This window comes from Neofelis nebulosa, chromosome 15 (assembly GCF_028018385.1).
Source record: "Neofelis nebulosa isolate mNeoNeb1 chromosome 15, mNeoNeb1.pri, whole genome shotgun sequence".
NCBI classification, from domain to species: domain Eukaryota; kingdom Metazoa; phylum Chordata; class Mammalia; order Carnivora; family Felidae; genus Neofelis; species Neofelis nebulosa.
Window position 1 is genome coordinate 688,751 of NC_080796.1, and position 26,609 is coordinate 715,359.

The 26,609-nt window shown below is 41.5% G+C and overlaps 1 protein-coding gene and 1 long non-coding RNA gene across 2 annotated transcripts in view; both read right to left on the minus strand.

Annotated features, from left to right (window-relative positions):
* LOC131495907 (ankyrin repeat domain-containing protein 26-like) overlaps positions 1–26,609 on the minus strand; it is a 395,531-nt gene that overhangs the window by 133,439 nt on the left and 235,483 nt on the right. The gene's annotated exons all lie outside the window — the stretch shown is intronic.
* On the minus strand, positions 939–10,365 carry LOC131495990 (uncharacterized). Its single transcript, XR_009254245.1, has 3 exons — positions 10,310–10,365; positions 6,426–6,462; positions 939–1,012 (listed from the first exon to the last, which is right to left on the minus strand). It is a non-coding gene; the product is annotated as an uncharacterized LOC131495990 (long non-coding RNA).

The window sequence follows — 26,609 nt, forward strand, 5'->3', positions numbered from 1 at the left end:
TCCAAACTCCATTCTACGGAATTCCATTTCCCTACTCATTTGTTCACATTCAAAAACCATGACATTGCTTCTTCCAAGCAAGACTTTATTTTAGGAGCTCCAGGAGTCAAACCAGTGCGTTCCCTAACCTCCAGGAGCTTATCATGATTTAGGGGCTTTGAAATGAATACTGAAACAAATATCAGATGTCTGAAACTTTAAATTTTAGAATCTGACACAAGGACTAGGAGGAGATAGTGTTCAAAGCTAGAATGGGCAAGATTTCTGAAATTAGAAATTTGACACCTTGGCTATGAAGAGCCTCTGCCCATAGAGCTACTCTTTTCAGCAAAATACGTATTCTTCGGGGAGATGCACAATTTTAACTTACCCTTCATGGAGTTATTTCAAAACTACAGGGGAACACCTTTGTAAGGTAAATGTTGAGAAATAATGTAAACATCTAAATTTCTACATTTTCTAATATGATTTTATTCTAAATGGAGAACAAAGGATAGAGCCAAAGGAAAATGCTGTATCTCACCAAAATAAAACGTGCCCGGGGCGGGGGGCAACCTACAATAGATACTTGGACCCAATCAGGTTTCATTTAGGCATGAGTATTATCAGTCATGTTATGATCACAGTAAGAATCCTTATCCTTAAGCAAACGTCATATTGCCTCCATTGTGGGAAAGCTTTTCCCAATATAATTTGACGGTCATTATATATTTTCCAGCCCATTCATTTATCAGCCTCCACCTGTAGGATTTACCAAAGTACAACACAACAAAACAAAACATTCAACGCGTCATGTATCTGTAGAGTGGTTTGTCCTTGCTAACTTTCCATGACACACATAAAATGATGATACACAGGCTCCTCTTAAATTTTCAGAGTGAATAAGGGAGAAAACTCAATTCAGAGCAGGAAAGTGAGTTTCACGGGAGGGTACTTTACCTTGGTACCAAAATCTAAGTCTTCGCTAGATGAGGTAGACCATGAATCGTCAGGACCAGGTTTGTCAGAAAGCCTTTAGAGCAAAAAAGTACAACAAAAACATGTTCATTCATTTAAAAACAAAATTTAAAAAAGTTAAGGGAAAGGTCACCTATCTGTTTATTCCACGAAGTTTCTTGGTATAATGAAAAGTTGGCCTCTGGTTTTGTCATTAAGTTTTATTTTAATTCCAGTAATAGAAACATCCAGAGTTATAGTAGTTTAAGTTGTACAATATAGTGATTCACCAACTCCATACTCACCCCGTGCTCATCATGACAAGGGCACTCCTTCATCCCCATCATCTCTTTCACCTTTCCCACCACTCACCTCCTCTCCACAACCATCCGTTTCTTCTCTGCAGTTAAGAGCCTATTTCTTGGTTTGTCTCCCCTTTTGTTTCCTCCCTTTGCTCGTTTGTTGTTTCTTAAGTGCTACATGAGTAAAATCATATGGTATTTGTCTTTCCCTGACTTTGCTTACCATACTACCCTCAGGCTCCATCCAGGTGATTGCAAATGGCAAGATTTCATTGTTTTATGATTAGGTAATATTACAGTGTGTGTGTGTGCATGTGTGTGTGCGTGTGTGTGTGTGTGTGTGTGTGTATGGATATACATATACACACACACATACATTCATATAGGGCTTCTTCTTCGTTCACTCAGCTGTCAATGGACGCTTGCGCTGGCTGTTGGAAATAATGCCGCAATAAACACAGGAGTGCGTGTGTCCCGTGGAATTCATGTTTTTGTATTCTCTTGGGTAGTATCCAGTAGTGCAATTACTGGATCATAGGAGAGTTCTGTTTTTAATTTTTTGAGGAACCTGCATACTGTTTTCCACAGGGGCCGCACCCATTTGCATTTCCACCAACGGTGCAAGAGGTTTCCTTTGTCTCCACATCCTCGCGAACACTAGCTTCTTGTGTCTTGGAGAGTAGCCATTCTGACAGGTGTGACGTGGTATCTCGTTGTAGTTTGGGGGAGCATCTTTTCATGTGTCTGTTGACCATCTGTATGTTGTCGTTGGAAAAGGGTCTGGTTATGTGTACTGCTCATTTGTAAACTGGGCTTTTTTGGAGGGGGGTGATGTTGACATGTGTCAAGTTTTTAGACATTGTGGATACTAACCCTTTACTGGATTTGCCAAATATTTCCAAATTTGTTCTCCCATTCCAGAGGTTGCCTTTCAGGTTTGACTGTTTCCTTCACTGTGCAAAAGCTTCGTAGGTTGATATAGTCCCCAAACTTTATTCTTGCTTTATTTCCCTTGGCTCAAGAGACATAACTAGTAAAATGTGGCTACAGCCAAAGTGTGAGAAATGACGGCCTGTGTTCTCGTCAAGGATTTTTTTTTTTTTTTTATGGTTTCAAGTCTCACACTTAGGTCTTTAATTCATTTTGAGTTTATTTGTGGGTATGGTAGAGAAATTGGTCCAGGTTCATTCTTTGGCATGTGGCCTGTCCAGTTGTCCCCACACCATTTGGTGAAGAGACTGCCTTTTCCCCACTGGATAGTCTTTCCTGTTTGTGGAAGATGAACTGACCATACAGTGGTGGATTTATGTCTGGGTTTGCGGTCCTATTCCACTGAGCGATGAGGCTATTTTGTACGCCAGTACCCACCATACTGTTTGGAATACTACAGCTTTGGAATAGAACTTGAAAGCTGAGATTGCGATACCTCCAGGTTTCTTCGTTTTCAATATTGCTTTGGCCATTCAACGTCTTTTGTGGTTCTATACAACGTTTAGGATTGTTTGTCTAGCTCTGTGACAAATGCTGTTGGTATGTTGACAGGGATTGCATGACAACTGTCGATGGCTTTGGGTAGTGTAGACACTTTAAAAGTATGTATTCTTCCCATCTGTGAGCATCGGATGTCTTTCTCTTTCTTTCCGTCACCTTCAATTTCCTTCATCAGTGTTTTACGGTTTCCAGAGTACAGGTCTTTCACAATTTGGACCCTGTTTTAAAAAAAGCTTTCTGTTCTCTATTTGGCCTCGACCTCTCCTAACCTGTGAAATCTCCAGGAAAGACCCAGTCTCAGTTTCCAGAACCAAATATGACAGGCAGGGAATGCTCTGAAATGGTTGAAAATTAAATGTGTAAACGTTACCACAATGACGTCTCACCTCACATCTGTCAGAATGGCTCAGTTTCCACACACAGGAAACAACAAGGGTGGCTCAGGGTGTGGAGAAAAAACAACCCTTGTGCACCGGTCATGGGATGTAAATTGGTATCGCCGCAGTGAAAGCCAGTATGGAGGGGCCTCAACAAATTAAAAACACAAATACCATAGGATCCAGTGATTCCACTACTGGGTATTTATTTACCCAAGGGAAATGGAAATACTAATTTGAAAAGATATACGCACCCCTATCTTTATTATAGCATTATTTACAATAGACAAGATATGGAAGCAACCCAAGTGTCCACCAATACATGAAGAGACCACACACACACACACACACACACACACACACACATACACACACACACAATGAAATATTATGCAGCTCTAAATGAGAATGAGATCCTGCCATCTGCAACATCATGGATGTACCTAGATGGCATGAGGGTAAGTGAAATAAGTCAGACAGAGAAACACAAATCCTATATGATTTCACTTCTGTGCAGAATGTAAAAAGGGGAATAAATGAACAAACAGAGCAAAAGCAGAAACAGACCCATAAATGCAGAGATTTGGCTCTTGCCAGAAGGGAGGGGAGGTGGGGGGATGGACAAAATGGGGGAAGGGGAGAGGGAAGTTCAGGGTTCCAGTTATAGAATGAATAAATCACAAGGCTCAAAAGTACAGCATAGGGAATCTAGTCAGTGGTATCCTAATAGCCTCATACATTGACAGATGGGAGCTATGCTTATGGCGATCACGGTGAAACTTCCAGAGTTGTTGCATCACATATTACATTGTGTGTCACGTAGACCTCCGTTTAAGTAAACGTATCAAAGTTTAGGTTTCTATGTTATGAGTGGTAGTACTAACTAGAGATTGACAGACTCAAAGTTCCCAAGGCCAACTTTGTTCCCACACTGGTCTTGCCTTATTTAGGTCCATAATAACTAGCAAGACACTCCAAGCCTTCAGGGGCATTCAGCTACCCAAGGAGGGAGATTGTGATCAAAATGGTCCCGGTAGTTGTGCCTCTATTTCTCTATACGCTGCCTGAATATTTTCTTCCCTATGAGCTCCCACTCCTACATCACTCTTCGGCACGGTTCTGTGGCATTCCCCAACCTTTCAATCTTTAGCCTATGAAGCCATACACTCCTACAACAAGGATGGGCTCCAATGACCGAGGGTAGGAACCATGTCCTGCTCCTGGAGAACAAGCGAATTGGGAGTCTCACTCATCCACACAGTCACCTCAACATAGGCATGTTATCACCGATCCAGATGAAGCTCCCTTAGTGATTTGACAAGTCAGACCTACCCCTGCCCAGCCCTACAAGTACATGGGAAGGGCATCACAGATTTAGGAAAAGAGGTGGAGTGAGGAGACAGCTTGCCTTGGGCCATACATCTCTGATGTTCGGAATCTCCACCCCCACCCCCAATTCCTTGAGAGGATCTAAGCTATCCTCCCTCAGTTGGGGTGGAAGTAGGGGATATCATATTTCTATCTGCTGTAAACAGACTCTGCCCAGAAGCTCAAATGATTTTTAATCTCTCTCATCAGAAAATCTGAGGTATGCTCGCACCTTCAATGAAACCAACACACACAAAAGCAGAAACCTGGTCACGACCCTCTTGAACTCTCTATTTGAATATGTCTTTCTAAACAACTCCCCTAATCCTGGGTCCTTCATTCCTGTCATTCACCTTTATCTCACTTGGCATAACCCCCCATATTCTGACATCTTTTCTCAAACTCGTATTCCTAACCAACTCAGTGTTGTTCTCCTTGAAACCTGGTCTCCTCTGCTAATTCGATTCTTACCCTCCTTCATTGTATTCATTAGACCCACTCCCCAGGCTTCTATTATTAAAACAGTTGCCTGCAAGATCAAGACAAAAAAAGAAGGAAGAAAGGAAAGAAAGAAAGAAAGAAAGAAAGAAAGAAAGAAAGAAAGAAAACCAGAATTTAAGTCGCATTTCTGTCACTTATCATATCCCAATAGGTCACTTCAATCTCTTTTGAGTTTCAAATTCTCCAGGGAAACAACCATTGGGCAAGGAGGTTAAACATAGGTTGACACACCAGAGGGTGTTTTGAAGAATTAATCTCTGAGGATCCCTACATCTGGAGACTCTAAGTGCTTTTGATTTGGCCTCTGGAAAAATGGAGAGTCCTTAGCTGGAAGAAGTGGGGAAATTATTGGAAAAAAAAAAAAGAAGAAGAAATACCAAGGAAAAAAGAGAAGAAAGTCAAAAGGCAAAAACACAGTACAAAAAGTCATTGGAAAAAAAAAACAACAACTCCAAAAAAACCGAAAAGCTTCCTAGAACTAGACAAGGATACTAGCCCAAAGGGAAACCAGCCTGGGAACTTAGGCAACAGAGAATCAAATAGCAATATCCTCGAAATAGAGAGTGAGTTTAATTAATGTAACATGGTCTACAACTAGATATCCTTCCCTTACAGAAAACTCATTTGTCTCAAGAAGAGGGGATATCACTACATCTAAGGAGTTGCCTGACGACATCTTGCTTTTTATGTAAAAGCCTTGACACCATGGCCATAGCTGACATCCACCCTAAAATCTCGGATGGTAAAAACAAGGGACTAGTTACCACTGCACTAATGACTTTTGTTGGCACTAGTGGTCAAATATATGAGGCCAAATGCTTGGACTAACCTGGGTTCTTAAGCAAACCCTAAACTAGTGTTCCGACATCATTACCTTTGACATTCTGAGTTGATCTGCCCTAGGATCTGTATCTTCATCTCAGTGCTGCTGAGGAACCAGGGAATGGATGTGGAAGCTTCACGGGCTGATGGGCAAAGCCCCTCAGCAACCCGTGAACTATGGAATCATGGTCGAGTCATCAACCTCCCTGAACCACAGTTGACAAAGTAATAAAATGTAGGCTACAATAGCACAGCTACTTGGCAAAGCTATACAATGACTATATAACGGAACAGATGTTGCCCGTAGGATATAGTGTCTGGTCCCGTGTAGAACACGCAACAACTGCTTTTGTTCTCTGCGTTCCCTTAGGAGACACATAATTTTCAGTTCATTCATTCCCTTTCCTTTCCTTTCATTATCCGTTTCATTTCATTTCATTCCTTTATACTTTGAGAGTGAGTGCCCACAGAAATCGGGAAAGATATCCCAAGGAGGCTGTCAGCGCAAAACCCGACGCGGGGCTTGAACTCACAAACCTCAGTTGAAATCAAGAGTCACACCCTTAACCGACTGAGCCACCCGGGTGCCCCAGCAAATGTCATTTTTACAAATCCATAAAAATCCTACCTGGCTCTAGAATCTTCCTCAGCATTCTTATCTGCTCCTAAAGAAGAAAGCAAAATACATGTTAAATCGACAATCGATAAATAGAGGAAAATTACAAGTGTACTGCTTATGATTTGTCAAAAAGTATTGCTTTCGGACCACACCTGGAAACCACACTACACTGAATGGTAATTATACCATTCGTAGGCTTAAAGCACTAAGAAATCTTACTTTCTCCTCTATATTGACCAAAACCAAGAATGGGTTTTATCAGAATTTGACACCTACAGGGGAACTGATGTTTACAATGGCCATCGCTGACCGACACTGTGACACTGGAGGAAACGGGTATCGTTCGGAGAATGATTATCATGAGCTGACAATGTCAGACTGAAGCTAGCATGATTTTTCTGGACTTCCACTACTAGAGGAATTGAAAGAGAATATCTTTATTTTGCTGTAACACGGCAGAACTTCCCCAGCTCTTCAGCAGACACTCTTCAGTTTTAGGAGGAAACACCCCCTCACAACGTGTGCTCTATAGCTATTGTACTTGGCAGCGTGGCCAAACAATAGCAAACAGACTCTCCCTGGCCTTATTTCCAATGGCAAGGTAAGAAGGAAAGATTTGGCATTCCACTTTGATATAGTTCTAACCTCTTGAGGCTGTCTCCTTCCATTGCTAGAGAGTCTATCTAGACCCGCCGCACATCACAGAGGAGGATGATCCCAATGTGAGTGCTCTGTAGTGGTTCATGAGGTCATTTTTCTCAACCCTCCCCATTAGGTGACACACAGCTAGAGAAATCATACTTTTCGTCATGGAAGGCAGAGGTCATCAGATCCTCTACTGATGAGCAACTAAACAAAACAAAGGGCAAAGAATATCTTGAATGCCTACATTCAATTACCAGGATATTTTCACTTTCTAAACATTCAAAGACATCCACTCTATGATTCTAACTATATGACACCTGGAAAGAGCAAGGCTATGGAGCTAAGGGTTGGGGTGAATGTAGGGAGAAACGGGCACAGCACAGAGGACTTTTAAGGCAGTGGAACTCTTTCACACGATACCACAAAGGTGGATTCACATCATTACACATTTGTTAAGACTCATAGAACGTATGACACCAAGGCTGAACACTAATGCAAATTAGAGACTTGGCCTCCAAATGAAGAGTTCGTGTCCATAGAAAATGCACCACTGTTGTCAGGGTGCCTGGGTGGCTCAGTCGGTTCAGCGTCCAACTCTGGATCTGAGCTCAGGTCATGATCTCACAGTTCATGGGATCAAGTCCTGCATCAGGCTCTGGGCTGACAGCACAGGATTCTTTCCCCCCTCTCCCTCTGCCCCTTGGCTGCTCACACGCATGCAAGCTCTCTCACTCAAAACTAAACCAAGGAACTGAAAAAAAATTCCTACTAAAAATGGACCACTGTCGTGCAAGATGTTAACAACAGGGGAGGCTAGGCGTGTACGGGAGCATGGTATGGTATATGCAGACTCTCTGTACTTCCTATTATATTTTGCTGTGAACTTAAAACTGATGTAAAACATCAGGCTTATTAAATGTATGAAACAACAAAAACAACAAAATATGGTTTCCATTGAAGCTACTCTTAGCATATACCAACTCATGATACAGTCACCTTGAACATTAAAATAGAGATCAAAGTAACACAATAGGGGTACTGTCTCCCATTTGGAAGTGTATGAAAATGCATACACAAAACACAAAAATACAACGGTTATTTGTATACTTAGGCAACAAAACAATTGATGAATATGATCCAAAATCTTATACCTATAAACAGGGGTTCAGCACCATAGGAATCAAACCTGGGTTTTCCATATAATTACGAGATTTTCATTCTAATTTTAAATCAAAAATCATTATGTTGATCATACGTAAGAATCATAATGAAAGGTTAATCACATAAAAAAAGATTATAATGACCTCATATTGCCCTAGTAATTTTTATACAAATACCTACTTCATATGGATGATGAAACTGAAACCAGTACCATGGTAGCCATCATGCTCCATGCTAGCAAAACAAAATTTGAAGACACCACCAAAAATGACGTCAGGGCTATAATTCCTATGCAGAACAGATTTCATCCAGCAGGCCAAAGATGGCTACCCTCACAACATCCTACTTGAATGACTGGCCCTTGGTTGTTCCCTGGGATCTTGGATTTCAGGAGGGTTCCCACCATTCCCTAGCTGGTTAAGAGTGGTTCACTGTGCCTAAGTGCTGGTACAAGCAATGTCCTTAAGGCTGTACACTTGATTTCCTTGGTGGAAACCTGGAATTTGGGGACATGCTAAGGAGAAGATGCCTATGTGATTAGCATTTGATGAAAACCTCGGGCACTGAGTATCCATAAGCCTCGTACTGGCAGACAACATTTCACTTGTGCTGTCCTAATTTCATGCTGGAGGAATTTAGCACATCCTGCTAACTCCATAGAGAAAGGATTCCTGGAAGCCTGCGCTTGCTTTCCTCTGGCCTTCACCCCATACACCATTGCTCGGTGCTCATTGGCCTTTCTAGCCTGTCCCCATACCAAGCCACACGCATGACTACAACTATATGCTGAGTCCTGTGAGCTCTTCTAGTGAATAATCAAATCTGGGTGTCATTGGGATGCCTCTAACACAACTGCATTATATGAAATTTTATTATTTCGGTTGATGTCTTTCACGTGGTTACAGTCAGAAGGTTATGTCACAGAATACCTTTCCTGGAATCTCTTTTCTTGGTATTTGCCTTGAAAATTCCTACATCCCTATTTATCCATTTGAAGAAAGGTTTAAAAGGAATAGATGAAATCATGATGTCAGAAAGTGTGAAACAAGCAACAATCTTATTTTACTCTGAAAAAAAAACAAACAGAGGGAGAGAGCAAATCCTGGTGATTGCCCCTATGTTCAACCATATAAAAGTTCTCTGAAATATGAAAAATCAGTTAATTTTCTCCAACTACCTAGGACTTAGTTCATTTTTCTGGCAGGTAGGAATCAAAGAAGTAACAGGGATCATTCTACAACAATCAGAACTGTCAGACAGAATATGAAAACATACTACTGATTATAGTGTTCTTTTGTTTCTTTCCCTTATGTTCCTAGAACATTAAAAATATAGTTCACCTATTAAAGGCAGTTATTGCCAAAATAATCAAAAGCCACAAATACGGCATCCAAAATGTCAGATGAGTTATCTTGATGTCTCCCTATCTGACCCTCCTTCCAATTCTCTTATTTTGCCCTAAATGATACTACCGTATGAAGTACCCCCATTTTATAAGGCATTAACGTATATACATTTATCATTGACTACAAATGCTTATGTTCACCCATGGTAGTTAGGACATAACTCTGCATCATCAGCTAGGTCAGTCCTTAATGTCTTGCCAACAGTGAGGATCACAGTAAGAGTGGGAACATTTGGGGATACCACTCTGGCAAATTCTGGTACGAGAAGCTCACCTGATAGTGTTGCTGCATTTTAAATAGTCTGCTCTTCCCTTTAAAGAACTAGTGTATTTTACCACCTTCCAGTAGAAACACAATACACACCGGCTTACTTTCCTTCATTTACTCCCTGTAGTCTCCGCCATTCACATCATTCCCTGTTTGGCTCGTCTCTTCTTTCCTGAGGTTCCTTAGGCCTTCCAGTGTCTTGAAAGGGAACTAGTCATTTAGCTCCTTTGGTGGCACTCTCAATTTAATCTGTTGCTGACACCACATACGATATGCAACTTATCTCCTTTTCACATCTCTTTCTCTTTCCTATGCACTTAACAGGCCGTTTTCTTTAGATATTAGAATATATCAGTATTCCTGTTTTCAATCAACATTCTGTCAAATGACCTTTGAATAAAATACAGTGCTTACCTTCTACTTGTCCATTTAATATACTTTGCCCTTTCTGATCCACAGCTCCAGAGACATGAGGAACATATTTGTTGGTCTTCTCAGACATACTCTGTTAAAAGTAGCATCAGTAATGAGTTGCGTGAAGACTTCCTAATCCTTTTCCAAGAAAATATCTGCATTTATGACTTTAATAACAATCAGACTTACAAATAAGAAAACCGTATTGAACACCAAAACATTTAAATACAAAACCTCATATATGCTCTCTTGATTCAGCGTCCCTTTGAATCTTCATTTGGCTATTGACTCTCTAAACGGATCATGGAAGGCCAGAATAAATACTTTCAAAGGCAGAAGCCTGGCTTGTATGCAGATTTCAAAAAGGAACTAACAAAACCCCTTCCTTTGCATTCCTGACCAAAATGAAAGGACATTTGAAATAAGTTTTGAAACAGAATCTTTAAAAGTGTACTTGCTATAAAGGAAAACTGCTTCTAATAAAATGGCAGACATTTGTTTCAGTGTCAATTCATACCTCACATGATCAGAAACTTTGGAGTATATCATGTTGTGTATCAACAAAACACTGTCGAAGCTGCTGCTTCGTTTAGGTAAACACAGGCTTGACCTTTTTCTTGACGAAAGAAGGGTTGGATCGAACGGCAAGGTTGGAAGAGAAACTTTTCTTAAAATTGTGATGAACTAGTAGCAGAAACAATGTAGATATAGGTATGGAACTCTTCAGAATGTGTAGTAAGCATTCAAACGGCAAGTATAAGAACATGTATGTCTCAGTCACCTAAAATGTGCCAAGCACTCATTTCACTATGCACATTTTCTTTTTTACACACAACAATAATAATAATGATTATGATGATGGAGTGAGCCTTCCTACAGCTTGGTCACTCTAAGGCGTTGGAGTAAAATGATGATCCGTGGTCCTCTCTGTCCAGAATGTCCCTCGCCACGGTCTACACGACTGGGCCTTCTCATCTTTCACTTGGCACCTTTTGCCACTCTCAGATCTTTTCTGGCTACCAAAATTCCCACTCCCACTCTCATCCTCATCCTCACTACAAACGCCCCCAATATTCTCTCAACTAACATTGTCCATTTCCTATCGATGAAGCCTTTATTGTGACTTCTAACAGACTGCTGTTGACTTACTTTTCTGCTCCGACCACAACAACCTAAACCCTCCACTTGTACACTCAGCAGCTAACTGCTTGGTACGTACTCAGTATACAAGGACCAATTAATTAAGGTCAAAACATTTACACTAATCTCACTGAGAAGATCTCAAAAGTACCCAATCACTATACCGTTGGCCCTTGAACAAAGCAAGGGTTACGGGCTCTGATGGCCATGCCCTCGACAATCCACAAATATCTTTTGAAACCTCAAAACCAAATCAAAAAAAACAAAAATTCCTACTGAATTTCCTACTTTAAAAGCAATCACACTTAAAAATCAAAAAGTATATATGTATTGAAAACCAGAACGTTAAAGCAGAATCGCTTGTATATGCTCTCTAGGTCTAATCTACCTTTTCGGCCTAATTTGGCCATTGACTCTGTAAACTGAGCGTGGGAGGTCAGGGTTAGGATAACGGAATGCTGAGCTTACCAACAATATACACAGTCGATTAATGCATGTTTTCCCTGTTATATGTATTACATACTGTATTTTTACACTATAAACTGAAGGAAAGGTTACTAAGAAAATCGTAAGGAAGGGGTGCTGGGTGGCACTGTCGGTTCAGGGTCAGGCTCTTGACTTTGGCTCAAGTCATGATCTATACTTCCTGAGTTGAACGCTGACAGTGTGGAGCCTGATGAAAATTCTCTCTCTGTCCCCACTTCCCTACTCACGTGCTCTGTCCTCTCTCACTCTCCCAAAATGAATAATTAAAAAAAAAAACAAGATGAAAAAGAAAATCATAAGGAAGAGAAAATATGTTTACAGGATGGTACTGTATTTATTGAAAAAAATCTGTATGTATGTGGACTCCCACATTCCAAACGCATCTTGTTCAAGGGTCAAATGTATACCTTTATGATGTCATCGCTAAGAGCTTACGGGAACTTATTATAGCCCCAAATGAGAACATCAGAAACCCATTCTAACTTTCCATTCTTTTCTGGACACAAGGGCCATTTTATTGGCCTTCGAACATCTTCCCATCGAAAACAAGTATTCTTTGGGGGGCCTGGGTGACTTAGTCGATTAGGCAGCCAACTTTGAAATTGCGAAAAGCAAAGCAAAAGGTGGAGGGGGGAGTTAAGATGGCAGGGGAGGGGATCAGAATTCCCCTTGTCCCTCAAACACAGCAGTATTGAGGTCACAACACTTGGAATACCAGGAATACAGGCTGCAGAGGGACAGAAAAATCTCCACAGGTGCAGAGTGACAGCTTGGCGGGACAGAAGGGTGTGTATGAGAATTGGGAGAAATAAAATGGGCAGCACAGGCATGGAGTGGGGGAAGGCCTTTGGTGGAGAAACGAAAGGAAGGCAGAGACAGAGAGAGGCTGTGGGAAGTGCATTTGGATATGAGAAAGCCTGTCCGGACCACAGACCAAGGAGAGGTCCAGAGAGCCAGTTTCTACTTTGGAAAACAGCCTTAGAGGGTAAAAAACAGAATTTTCAAGGCGGCCACACTTTCTCTCGACCAGAGCTACCACCTCCCATGCCTGGTGGGGAGGGAGCCGCCCCTAGGCTTGGTAGCAATCTCAGGGCTACACTGGGAGAGAACACCTTGAGTATGGTGGAAAAGGGGAGGTATTGCCCTGCCCAAGGGAAAAAGACCATGCAGGCACGAGCCAGAGGCCCTCTGTCCAGTGGGCAGAGTGGCGCAACTCCACTACCAGGTCCGAGCAAAGCGGGATCCTACAGGGTTTTGAATCCCAGCTCAGTGCTCGGGTGGCACAGGGGACTGTGCAGCAAGGCAAGCCAGCTCCCCAGGCTATTCCGTGAGGATAGCCTAAACAGTGAGTTTTGAGACACCTCGTGTGGGCAGGATAGATGGGGTGTCGCCATGTCTCTCCCCATGACCAACATCGTGGGGCTTCAGGGAATGGACAGTGAGCCTCAGTGAAGGCAGGCCCATTACACCAAACCCTGACACTCTGTGCCTCGTAACTGCTTCCTATAGGAGTGAGACTGACACTGATGGGACCAGACAGCCCCTGCTCTAGACCAGCACAGCCACCGGTCCCAGGCACCAATAGACAACTCTCCTCCGGTTTTCTATCTTAGTTTGTTTGTTTGTTTGTTTGTTTGTTTGTTTGTTTTCATTTGAGTTATTATTCTTTTGTCTTTCCTTTTCTTTTTTAATGTTTATTTCTTTATTTTGAGAGAGAGAGAGTGAGTGATCAAGCAGAAGAGATGCAGAGAGAGGGAGAGAGAGAGAATCCGAGCAGGATCCATGCTCTCACTGCAGAACCTGTTGGGGGTTTCGAACCCACCCACAGTGACAACATGACGTGAGCCAAATTCAAGAGTCAGACGCTTCACCTACTGAGCCACCCAGGCGCCCATCTTTTCTTTCCTTTGCTTTCCCTTTCTTCTCTTTTCCCTTTTTTCTCTTTCTACTCTCCTCTTTCCCCTTCTCCCTTTGGAAACAGCCTAGTAGTGTCGAGTTGATGTGGGTCCAAGCTAATTATATATCTACATTTATCTATATATCTTAATATATACCTATATATCTATACATAGATGTATAGAGATATACCTATATATTTTTTTCCTTTGTTCCTCTGTTCTGGTTCTTTGTTTGTTTGATTGTACATTTTCTCTATACTTTTCTAGATCTCCTTCTTCATTTTCCTCCCTCTCTTTCTGGATTAAGCCCTATAGCTCCTTTGAGTCACTTCCTGGTCTTTTTTTCAACTCCAGTCATTTCTCTTTTTGTTTGGGCTAAGGATTCTTCCCCACCTTCTTCCCCTTTTTTCCAGGATTACTTCAACAAACAAATCAAAGCACACCTGGTGGAAGGCCCAAACCGCCACTCCAAGTAGCGAGGACAGCAGCCAAAGACGCACCCAAAGAGTGCACACAACACACTCAAAAAAAATTTGTTCAACTGCCAGGCCCTGGACAGTGTAGGGGCTCTTTTTATTACAGTAGTACTCGCAGGTGTGGGACACAGAACAAGCGATTAACACACATAAAGGGCAGGAATCTAGCCAAAACGACGAAATCGGAGAATTCCCCTCAAAAAAAATTCCGGGAAGAAAGGACAGCCAGAGAAGGGCGCAAAAGAGACAGAAACCATATATGTGAGCACAGTTTTGGAATGACACTCATAAGACGCATAGTTGCGCTTGAAACCACGCATAGAAGACAGCAGACAATCTACTGCTTCAGAGATCAAGGACCTAAGGAATCGTCACGATGAACGCTGAACATGAAATGGTGTAAAGGAGATACAAAGTAAACTAGATGCAGTGACAGCAAGGACGGGAGAAGCAGCAGACAGAATCGGTGAAACAGAAGATACAATTGTGGACAAAGATGAAGCAGGGAAAGGAAAGGAAGGAAATGACTAGATCACGAGGCAGGTACTAGAGACCTACGTGATTCAGTGAGATGAAATATGAGCCACATCCTAGGAGTCCCAGAAGAAGAAGAGTGAGAGAAAGGGGCAGAAGGTTTTTTTGGAACAACTTATAGCTGAGAGCTTCCCTCATCTGGGGAAGGAAACGGGCATCCAAGTCCTGGCGGCACAGAGAATTCCTTTCCAAATCAACAAACCCAGGTCAACACCACGACATGCCATAGCGAAACTGGAAAACTACAAAGATAAGGAGAGGATTCTGAAAGCAGTTAGGGACAAACGGGTCTTAATCGACAAGGGAAGACACGTAAGGCTAGCAGCAGGCCTGTCCAAAGAAACTTGGCAGGGCAGGAGGGAGGGGTAGGAAACGGTCAATGTGCTGAATGGGAACATCTGCGGCGAAGAATCCCTTCCCAGGCAAGGCTGACATTTAGAATAGAAAGAGAGAGAAAGGCTTTCCCAGACAAACAACACCTCATGGAGTTCATGACCACTAAACCAGCCCTGCGGGAGATCCTAACGGGCGACTCTGTGAGTGGAAAGCAGCAGAGACTACAAAGGACCAGAGGCCTCACCAAAAGCATGAAACCTTCAGATAACACAAGGACACTAAATCCATATCTTTAACTAATCACTCTGAATGTGAATGGACTCAATGCCCCAGTCAAAAGACACAGGGAATCAGAATGGGTAAAACACAAAACAAAACCAAACAACAAGATCCATCTATATGTTGTCAACAAGAAACTGATTTTAGACCCCAGGACACCTCCAGGTTCAAAGTGATGGTATGCGGAACCACCTATCATGCTACTAGAAGTCAAAAGAAAGCTGGAGTCGCCACACTTCCACCAGACAGACTAGATTTTAAACCAGAGACTGTAGTAACAGATTCAGAAGGGCATTGGGTCGTAATTAAGGGGTCTATCCATCAAGAGGAGCTAACAACTGCAAATGTTGATGGCCCCAAAGTGAAACGCCCACACGTATGAATCGATTACTCACAAACATGATTAAATGTATACATACAAATACCATGATTGTAGACGACTTTAAGACTCCACTCATGGCAAAAGGTGGATCGTCAAGGCAGAAAATCAGTAAGGAAACACTGATCCAATGTGTCACTGGACCAGATGTATTCAGATATACATAGATATGTATTGGCCTCATATATATACATTTATATACATGGGTATCAACACCGATATATTAAGATCTTTTCACCCAACAGCAGTAGAACGCACATTCTTCTTAAGTGCACATAGAACATTCTCCAATGTCTCCAAGTGACATCCTGGGTCACAAAACAGCCCTCCACAAATATAAAAGGACTGAGATCATACCTTGCATACTGTCAGATCACAACAACGAGCACTTGCTCATTCTTTCTCTCTCTCCCTCCCTTTCCAAGAGAAATGCAAACATTTCAAAAACATTTAGCTCAGCCCCTTCCAAGAAAGAGAAAAACAAGAATAATAAACCTTGTGGGGCAACGAGTCCTGGATGGAAACCACACACAGACAGTAGAATTCCATAACCAATATGTTGACAATGGAGTTGACAGAAAGTGATGTACTAAAAGAACAGACACTAAAGAAATCGTTTCTGCAAGGACAAATTAGGGTAGGGGTAAACCATTAAAAACGAGCCTGGTGCGGGGAACACATATGTGGCACAGTGAGTTCAGCATCCACCTTCAGCTCATGAGTCATGATCTCACGGTTTGTGGTTATCAGCCCCACTTTGAGCTCTGTGTTGACAGCTCGGAGCCTGCAGCCTGCTTTGGATTCTGTGTCTCTCTCTGTCTCTGCCCCTACCCCGCTTGCACTCTGTGTCTCTCTCTGTCTCAAAAATAAATAAACTTTGAAAAAATTTTGAAAATACCGTAAAAAGCACGGGGTGAGAAGAGGGAAAAAGGAAACAAAAACAAAAACAAAAACAAATGACCAATCAATCAGGCATGAGCTTAAGACAAAAAAGAAAAGGAAAAATGTGAGCCAAAGAAGGCAAGTGGAAACAACATACATTTTTCAACAGGTACATAAGTAGGATTGGGAATATACTATGAAAAATAGTCCCTTTTAAACCTTTTAAAAATATATGTCTTTATATATGTGTGATATATATATATATATATATATATATATATATATATGTGTGTGTGTGTGTGTGTGTACGTTTAGGTGAACATAAATATGTATACATATAAGTGTGTATTTATATATGTGTAAATATATATGTGTATATATGTGTATATTATATATATCTCTACCTATAACTATCTATCTATATCTATCTATCTATCTATCTATCTATCTATCTATATCCATATCCATCTACCTATGTATCTGTCTATATAATATTTATGTAAAAGAGAGGCTTTGACTCACAGTATATCCCTAATAATACTGACTCTTATCACTCTACAGTTATCTGGTTATAAATACTGTAATAAAGAATTTAATTTTTTTCACTATAAATACATTGTTCAATTCCTGGCATCTTTCGCTTCCGAAAAGCTAGAAATTATTACTAGACTAACAAAAGAACAGACAAAGAGAGGTTCCTAACACGTCAACATTCACTATGGAGAAAGAATTGGGAATGAGAATTCTAGGAAGAAATGGGAACCTTCAAAGGATGTAGGTAATGGGACACAGATGGGGTTAAACAAACAAAGGCTGAGGACTTTTTCTCTGCAATTCTAAGCTCACAATGGGAGGATACTAAAAATAGACTGTAACCTTCTTTCTTATGTAACTCCTGATTTCCTCAATAGAATTCATTTGCGTGTATACATGTTAAACACTAAAACGGAATATAAACTGAAGCCTGACTTTTTAACTTCACATATTTAATTGTGATATATCATGCGTATTTGGTTACTTTCCAAACTCCATTCTACGGAATTCCATTTCCCTACTCATTTGTTCACATTCAAAAACCATGACATTGCTTCTTCCAAGCAAGACTTTATTTTAGGAGCTCCAGGAGTCAAACCAGTGCGTTCCCTAACCTCCAGGAGCTTATCATGATTTAGGGGCTTTGAAATGAATACTGAAACAAATATCAGATGTCTGAAACTTTAAATTTTAGAATCTGACACAAGGACTAGGAGGAGATAGTGTTCAAAGCTAGAATGGGCAAGATTTCTGAAATTAGAAATTTGACACCTTGGCTATGAAGAGCCTCTGCCCATAGAGCTACTCTTTTCAGCAAAATACGTATTCTTCGGGGAGATGCACAATTTTAACTTACCCTTCATGGAGTTATTTCAAAACTACAGGGGAACACCTTTGTAAGGTAAATGTTGAGAAATAATGTAAACATCTAAATTTCTACATTTTCTAATATGATTTTATTCTAAATGGAGAACAAAGGATAGAGCCAAAGGAAAATGCTGTATCTCACCAAAATAAAACGTGCCCGGGGCGGGGGGCAACCTACAATAGATACTTGGACCCAATCAGGTTTCATTTAGGCATGAGTATTATCAGTCATGTTATGATCACAGTAAGAATCCTTATCCTTAAGCAAACGTCATATTGCCTCCATTGTGGGAAAGCTTTTCCCAATATAATTTGACGGTCATTATATATTTTCCAGCCCATTCATTTATCAGCCTCCACCTGTAGGATTTACCAAAGTACAACACAACAAAACAAAACATTCAACGCGTCATGTATCTGTAGAGTGGTTTGTCCTTGCTAACTTTCCATGACACACATAAAATGATGATACACAGGCTCCTCTTAAATTTTCAGAGTGAATAAGGGAGAAAACTCAATTCAGAGCAGGAAAGTGAGTTTCACGGGAGGGTACTTTACCTTGGTACCAAAATCTAAGTCTTCGCTAGATGAGGTAGACCATGAATCGTCAGGACCAGGTTTGTCAGAAAGCCTTTAGAGCAAAAAAATACAACAAAAACATGTTCATTCATTTAAAAACAAAATTTAAAAAAGTTAAGGGAAAGGTCACCTATCTGTTTATTCCACGAAGTTTCTTGGTATAATGAAAAGTTGGCCTCTGGTTTTGTCATTAAGTTTTATTTTAATTCCAGTAATAGAAACATCCAGAGTTATAGTAGTTTAAGTTGTACAATATAGTGATTCACCAACTCCATACTCACCCCGTGCTCATCATGACAAGGGCACTCCTTCATCCCCATCATCTCTTTCACCTTTCCCACCACTCACCTCCTCTCCACAACCATCCGTTTCTTCTCTGCAGTTAAGAGCCTATTTCTTGGTTTGTCTCCCCTTTTGTTTCCTCCCTTTGCTCGTTTGTTGTTTCTTAAGTGCTACATGAGTAAAATCATATGGTATTTGTCTTTCCCTGACTTTGCTTACCATACTACCCTCAGGCTCCATCCAGGTGATTGCAAATGGCAAGATTTCATTGTTTTATGATTAGGTAATATTACAGTGTGTGTGTGTGCATGTGTGTGTGCGTGTGTGTGTGTGTGTGTGTGTGTGTGTGTGTGTGGATATACATATACACACACACATACATTCATATAGGGCTTCTTCTTCGTTCACTCAGCTGTCAATGGACGCTTGCGCTGGCTGTTGGAAATAATGCCGCAATAAACACAGGAGTGCGTGTGTCCCGTGGAATTCATGTTTTTGTATTCTCTTGGGTAGTATCCAGTAGTGCAATTACTGGATCATAGGAGAGTTCTGTTTTTAATTTTTTGAGGAACCTGCATACTGTTTTCCACAGGGGCCGCACCCATTTGCATTTCCACCAACGGTGCAAGAGGTTTCCTTTGTCTCCACATCCTCGCGAACACTAGCTTCTTGTGTCTTGGAGTGTAGCCATTCTGACAGGTGTGACGTGGTATCTCGTTGTAGTTTGGGGGAGCATCTTTTCATGTGTCTGTTGACCATCTGTATGTTGTCGTTGGAAAAGGGTCTGGTTATGTGTACTGCTCATTTGTAAACTGGGCTTTTTTGGAGGGGGGTGATGTTGACATGTGTCAAGTTTTTAGACATTGTGGATACTAACCCTTTACTGGATTTGCCAAATATTTCCAAATTTGTTCTCCCATTCCAGAGGTTGCCTTTCAGGTTTGACTGTTTCCTTCACTGTGCAAAAGCTTCGTAGGTTGATATAGTCCCCAAACTTTATTCTTGCTTTATTTCCCTTGGCTCAAGAGACATAACTAGTAAAATGTGGCTACAGCCAAAGTTTGAGAAATGACGGCCTGTGTTCTCGTCAAGGATTTTTTTTTTTTTATGGTTTCAAGTCTCACACTTAGGTCTTTAATTCATTTTGAGTTTATTTGTGGGTATGGTAGAGAAATTGGTCCAGGTTCATTCTTTGGCATGTGGCCTGTCCAGTTGTCCCCACACCATTTGGTGAAGAGACTGCCTTTTCCCCACTGGATAGTCTTTCCTGTTTGTGGAAGATGAACTGACCATACAGTGGTGGATTTATGTCTGGGTTTGCGGTCCTATTCCACTGAGCGATGAGGCTATTTTGTACGCCAGTACCCACCATACTGTTTGGAATACTACAGCTTTGGAATAGAACTTGAAAGCTGAGATTGCGATACCTCCAGGTTTCTTCGTTTTCAATATTGCTTTGGCCATTCAACGTCTTTTGTGGTTCTATACAATGTTTAGGATTGTTTGTCTAGCTCTGTGACAAATGCTGTTGGTATGTTGACAGGGATTGCATGACAACTGTCGATGGCTTTGGGTAGTGTAGACACTTTAAAAGTATGTATTCTTCCCATCTGTGAGCATCGGATGTCTTTCTCTTTCTTTCCGTCACCTTCAATTTCCTTCATCAGTGTTTTACGGTTTCCAGAGTACAGGTCTTTCACAATTTGGACCCTGTTTTAAAAAAAGCTTTCTGTTCTCTATTTGGCCTCGACCTCTCCTAACCTGTGAAATCTCCAGGAAAGACCCAGTCTCAGTTTCCAGAACCAAATATGACAGGCAGGGAATGCTCTGAAATGGTTGAAAATTAAATGTGTAAACGTTACCACAATGACGTCTCACCTCACATCTGTCAGAATGGCTCAGTTTCCACCCACAGGAAACAACAAGGGTGGCTCAGGGTGTGGAGAAAAAACAACCCTTGTGCACCGGTCATGGGATGTAAATTGGTATCGCCGCAGTGAAAGCCAGTATGGAGGGGCCTCAACAAATTAAAAACACAAATACCATAGGATCCAGTGATTCCACTACTGGGTATTTATTTACCCAAGGGAAATGGAAATACTAATTTGAAAAGATATACGCACCCCTATCTTTATTATAGCATTATTTACAATAGACAAGATATGGAAGCAACCCAAGTGTCCACCAATACATGAAGAGACCACACACACACACACACACACACACACATACACACACACACAATGAAATATTATGCAGCTCCAAATGAGAATGAGATCCTGCCATCTGCAACATCATGGATGTACCTAGATGGCATGAGGGTAAGTGAAATAAGTCAGACAGAGAAACACAAATCCTATATGATTTCACTTCTGTGCAGAATGTAAAAAGGGGAATAAATGAACAAACAGAGCAAAAGCAGAAACAGACCCATAAATGCAGAGATTTGACTCTTGCCAGAAGGGAGGGGAGGTGGGGGGATGGACAAAATGGGGGAAGGGGAGAGGGAAGTTCAGGGTTCCAGTTATAGAATGAATAAATCACAAGGCTCAAAAGTACAGCATAGGGAATCTAGTCAGTGGTATCCTAATAGCCTCATACATTGACAGATGGGAGCTATGCTTATGGCGATCACGGTGAAACTTCCAGAGTTGTTGCATCACATATTACATTGTGTGTCACGTAGACCTCCGTTTAAGTAAACGTATCAAAGTTTAGGTTTCTATGTTATGAGTGGTAGTACTAACTAGAGATTGACAGACTCAAAGTTCCCAAGGCCAACTTTGTTCCCACACTGGTCTTGCCTTATTTAGGTCCATAATAACTAGCAAGACACTCCAAGCCTTCAGGGGCATTCAGCTACCCAAGGAGGGAGATTGTGATCAAAATGGTCCCGGTAGTTGTGCCTCTATTTCTCTATACGCTGCCTGAATATTTTCTTCCCTATGAGCTCCCACTCCTACATCACTCTTCGGCACGGTTCTGTGGCATTCCCCAACCTTTCAATCTTTAGCCTATGAAGCCATACACTCCTACAACAAGGATGGGCTCCAATGACCGAGGGTAGGAACCATGTCCTGCTCCTGGAGAACAAGCGAATTGGGAGTCTCACTCATCCACACAGTCACCTCAACATAGGCATGTTATCACCGATCCAGATGAAGCTCCCTTAGTGATTTGACAAGTCAGACCTACCCCTGCCCAGCCCTACAAGTACATGGGAAGGGCATCACAGATTTAGGAAAAGAGGTGGAGTGAGGAGACAGCTTGCCTTGGGCCATACATCTCTGATGTTCGGAATCTCCACCCCCACCCCCAATTCCTTGAGAGGATCTAAGCTATCCTCCCTCAGTTGGGGTGGAAGTAGGGGATATCATATTTCTATCTGCTGTAAACAGACTCTGCCCAGAAGCTCAAATGATTTTTAATCTCTCTCATCAGAAAATCTGAGGTATGCTCGCACCTTCAATGAAACCAACACACACAAAAGCAGAAACCTGGTCACGACCCTCTTGAACTCTCTATTTGAATATGTCTTTCTAAACAACTCCCCTAATCCTGGGTCCTTCATTCCTGTCATTCACCTTTATCTCACTTGGCATAACCCCCCATATTCTGACATCTTTTCTCAAACTCGTATTCCTAACCAACTCAGTGTTGTTCTCCTTGAAACCTGGTCTCCTCTGCTAATTCGATTCTTACCCTCCTTCATTGTATTCATTAGACCCACTCCCCAGGCTTCTATTATTAAAACAGTTGCCTGCAAGATCAAGACAAAAAAAGAAGGAAGAAAGGAAAGAAAGAAAGAAAGAAAGAAAGAAAGAAAGAAAGAAAGAAAACCAGAATTTAAGTCGCATTTCTGTCACTTATCATATCCCAATAGGTCACTTCAATCTCTTTTGAGTTTCAAATTCTCCAGGGAAACAACCATTGGGCAAGGAGGTTAAACATAGGTTGACACACCAGAGGGTGTTTTGAAGAATTAATCTCTGAGGATCCCTACATCTGGAGACTCTAAGTGCTTTTGATTTGGCCTCTGGAAAAATGGAGAGTCCTTTGCTGGAAGAAGTGGGGAAATTATTGGAAAAAAAAAAAGAAGAAGAAATACCAAGGAAAAAAGAGAAGAAAGTCAAAAGGCAAAAACACAGTACAAAAAGTCATTGGAAAAAAAACACAACAACTCCAAAAAAACCGAAAAGCTTCCTAGAACTAGACAAGGATACTAGCCCAAAGGGAAACCAGCCTGGGAACTTAGGCAACAGAGAATCAAATAGCAATATCCTCGAAATAGAGAGTGAGTTTAATTAATGTAACATGGTCTACAACTAGATATCCTTCCCTTACAGAAAACTCATTTGTCTCAAGAAGAGGGGATATCACTACATCTAAGGAGTTGCCTGACGACATCTTGCTTTTTATGTAAAAGCCTTGACACCATGGCCATAGCTGACATCCACCCTAAAATCTCGGATGGTAAAAACAAGGGACTAGTTACCACTGCACTAATGACTTTTGTTGGCACTAGTGGTCAAATATATGAGGCCAAATGCTTGGACTAACCTGGGTTCTTAAGCAAACCCTAAACTAGTGTTCCGACATCATTACCTTTGACATTCTGAGTTGATCTGCCCTAGGATCTGTATCTTCATCTCAGTGCTGCTGAGGAACCAGGGAATGGATGTGGAAGCTTCACGGGCTGATGGGCAAAGCCCCTCAGCAACCCGTGAACTATGGAATCATGGTCGAGTCATCAACCTCCCTGAACCACAGTTGACAAAGTAATAAAATGTAGGCTACAATAGCACAGCTACTTGGCAAAGCTATACAATGACTATATAACGGAACAGATGTTGCCCATAGGATATAGTGTCTGGTCCCGTGTAGAACACGCAACAACTGCTTTTGTTCTCTGCGTTCCCTTAGGAGACACATAATTTTCAGTTCATTCATTCCCTTTCCTTTCCTTTCATTATCCGTTTCATTTCATTTCATTCCTTTATACTTTGAGAGTGAGTGCCCACAGAAATCGGGAAAGATATCCCAAGGAGGCTGTCAGCGCAAAACCCGACGCGGGGCTTGAACTCACAAACCTCAGTTGAAATCAAGAGTCACACCCTTAACCGACTGAGCCACCCGGGTGCCCCAGCAAATGTCATTTTTACAAATCCATAAAAATCCTACCTGGCTCTAGAATCTACCTCAGCATTCTTATCTGCTCCTAAAGAAGAAAGCAAAATACATGTTAAATCGACAATCGATAAATAGAGGAAAATTACAAGTGTACTGCTTATGATTTGTCAAAAAGTATTGCTTTCGGACCACACCTGGAAACCACACTACACTGAATGGTAATTATACCATTCGTAGGCTTAAAGCACTAAGAAATCTTACTTTCTCCTCTATATTGACCAAAACCAAGAATGGGTTTTATCAGAATTTGACACCTACAGGGGAACTGATGTTTACAATGGCCATCGCTGACCGACACTGTGACACTGGAGGAAACGGGTATCGTTCGGAGAATGATTATCATGAGCTGACAATGTCAGACTGAAGCTAGCATGATTTTTCTGGACTTCCACTACCAGAGGAATTGAAAGAGAATATCTTTATTTTGCTGTAACACGGCAGAACTTCCCCAGCTCTTCAGCAGACACTCTTCAGTTTTAGGAGGAAACACCCCCTCACAACGTGTGCTCTATAGCGATTGTACTTGGCAGCGTGGCCAAACAATAGCAAACAGACTCTCCCTGGCCTTATTTCCAATGGCAAGGTAAGAAGGAAAGATTTGGCATTCCACTTTGATATAGTTCTAACCTCTTGAGGCTGTCTCCTTCCATTGCTAGAGAGTCTATCTAGACCCGCCGCACATCACAGAGGAGGATGATCCCAATGTGAGTGCTCTGTAGTGGTTCATGAGGTCATTTTTCTCAACCCTCCCCATTAGGTGACACACAGCTAGAGAAATCATACTTTTCGTCATGGAAGGCAGAGGTCATCAGATCCTCTACTGATGAGCAACTAAACAAAACAAAGGGCAAAGAATATCTTGAATGCCTACATTCAATTACCAGGATATTTTCACTTTCTAAACATTCAAAGACATCCACTCTATGATTCTAACTATATGACACCTGGAAAGAGCAAGGCTATGGAGCTAAGGGTTGGGGTGAATGTAGGGAGAAACGGGCACAGCACAGAGGACTTTTAAGGCAGTGGAACTCTTTCACACGATACCACAAAGGTGGATTCACATCATTACACATTTGTTAAGACTCATAGAACGTATGACACCAAGGCTGAACACTAATGCAAATTAGAGACTTGGCCTCCAAATGAAGAGTTCGTGTCCATAGAAAATGCACCACTGTTGTCAGGGTGCCTGGGTGGCTCAGTCGGTTCAGCGTCCAACTCTGGATCTGAGCTCAGGTCATGATCTCACAGTTCATGGGATCAAGTCCTGCATCAGGCTCTGGGCTGACAGCACAGGATTCTTTCCCCCCTCTCCCTCTGCCCCTTGGCTGCTCACACGCATGCATGCTCTCTCACTCAAAACTAAACCAAGGAACTGAAAAAAAATTCCTACTAAAAATGGACCACTGTCGTGCAAGATGTTAACAACAGGGGAGGCTAGGCGTGTACGGGAGCATGGTATGGTATATGCAGACTCTCTGTACTTCCTATTATATTTTGCTGTGAACTTAAAACTGATGTAAAACATCAGGCTTATTAAATGTATGAAACAACAAAAACAACAAAATATGGTTTCCATTGAAGCTACTCTTAGCATATACCAACTCATGATACAGTCACCTTGAACATTAAAATAGAGATCAAAGTAACACAATAGGGGTACTGTCTCCCATTTGGAAGTGTATGAAAATGCATACACAAAACACAAAAATACAACGGTTATTTGTATACTTAGGCAACAAAACAATTGATGAATATGATCCAAAATCTTATACCTATAAACAGGGGTTCAGCACCATAGGAATCAAACCTGGGTTTTCCATATAATTACGAGATTTTCATTCTAATTTTAAATCAAAAATCATTATGTTGATCATACGTAAGAATCATAATGAAAGGTTAATCACATAAAAAAAGATTATAATGACCTCATATTGCCCTAGTAATTTTTATACAAATACCTACTTCATATGGATGATGAAACTGAAACCAGTACCATGGTAGCCATCATGCTCCATGCTAGCAAAACAAAATTTGAAGACACCACCAAAAATGACGTCAGGGCTATAATTCCTATGCAGAACAGATTTCATCCAGCAGGCCAAAGATGGCTACCCTCACAACATCCTACTTGAATGACTGGCCCTTGGTTGTTCCCTGGGATCTTGGATTTCAGGAGGGTTCCCACCATTCCCTAGCTGGTTAAGAGTGGTTCACTGTGCCTAAGTGCTGGTACAAGCAATGTCCTTAAGGCTGTACACTTGATTTCCTTGGTGGAAACCTGGAATTTGGGGACATGCTAAGGAGAAGATGCCTATGTGATTAGCATTTGATGAAAACCTCGGGCACTGAGTATCCATAAGCCTCGTACTGGCAGACAACATTTCACTTGTGCTGTCCTAATTTCATGCTGGAGGAATTTAGCACATCCTGCT